This window comes from Myotis brandtii, unplaced genomic scaffold, assembly GCF_000412655.1.
Source record: "Myotis brandtii unplaced genomic scaffold, ASM41265v1 scaffold940, whole genome shotgun sequence".
In the NCBI taxonomy this organism is placed as follows: Eukaryota; Metazoa; Chordata; class Mammalia; order Chiroptera; family Vespertilionidae; genus Myotis; species Myotis brandtii.
This window is the reverse complement of record NW_005371877.1, coordinates 123,039-124,037: the sequence shown is the minus strand read 5'-3', so window position 1 is coordinate 124,037 and position 999 is coordinate 123,039.

The window sequence follows — 999 nt, the reverse complement described above, 5'->3', positions numbered from 1 at the left end:
ACCCTAATTAAGTTAATAACAATGTGCCTACCTATATAGTTTAAGTTTAAAAAATTTGGCTCAAAAGAAATTTCAGTCGTTGTGCTGTTGATATTTGGCTGTTGACTAATGAGTTTGCCGACCACTGGCCTGGCCTCCAGACGCACGCAGCCTCTGCCCAGGCCCACCTGAGGGGCCTGGAACCAGCAGCCGAGACCCCCCATCCTGCTCCCAGGGGTCTGTCTCAGGCGGCTGTCCCACAGCCCAGGTCCTGGGCCACAGTGTTGGGTGACCTCTGTGTCCCCCAGGACACCCGGAGGCGGGGGCAGATGGCCCATCCACCCCTCCCCTGCCGCCTCCCCTGGTCTGGAGCTGCCCGCCTGCCCACCCGAGTAGGCGGTGGGTTAACTGGCCACTGTGGCTTCCCGGTTACTGCCCACCCGGCCGCCCGTCACCCCCCTGTACCCCTGGGGAGCCCCCCACAGGCTCTCACCCCCACCCAGCGACAGCACCAGGGGCTTTGGGGGTGCCAGAGCCCCTGTCTGGTCTGTCCACAGCCCCTGCCTGGGCCTGAGGTGGGAATGGGCATCGCCTTGGCCACATCCTGGCACTGGCAGGGGCTCCAGGGCAACGTGAGCCCAACACCCACCCCTCAAGGCCCAGCTCCCTCCGACCACAGCCTGGCCGGAGCCACCTCCTGTCCTCAGCACGGGGTGCCCTGGGCAGGCCCCGCTGTCCTCGCTGTACAATGGGTCCCAGCACCCTGTCTCGGAAGGCTAGTGGGGAGCGATGGGCGCAGTTAGAACCCCTGAGAGAGCCGGTGCCCAGCAGAGCAGCTCTGAGTGACTGTGGGTGCCTCCCTCACCGCGGGAGGTGCATGTGCCCCCCGGAGGCAGGGGGGCCAGCCGCTGCCTCCACACAGCCCTCCCTGGACCCAGAGGCCCCCACAAGCTCCCCTTCCACCAGGAGCACCTGCGCCCCCTCCCGGGCACAGCGCCGAGCCCCCAGGACAGACCCCCA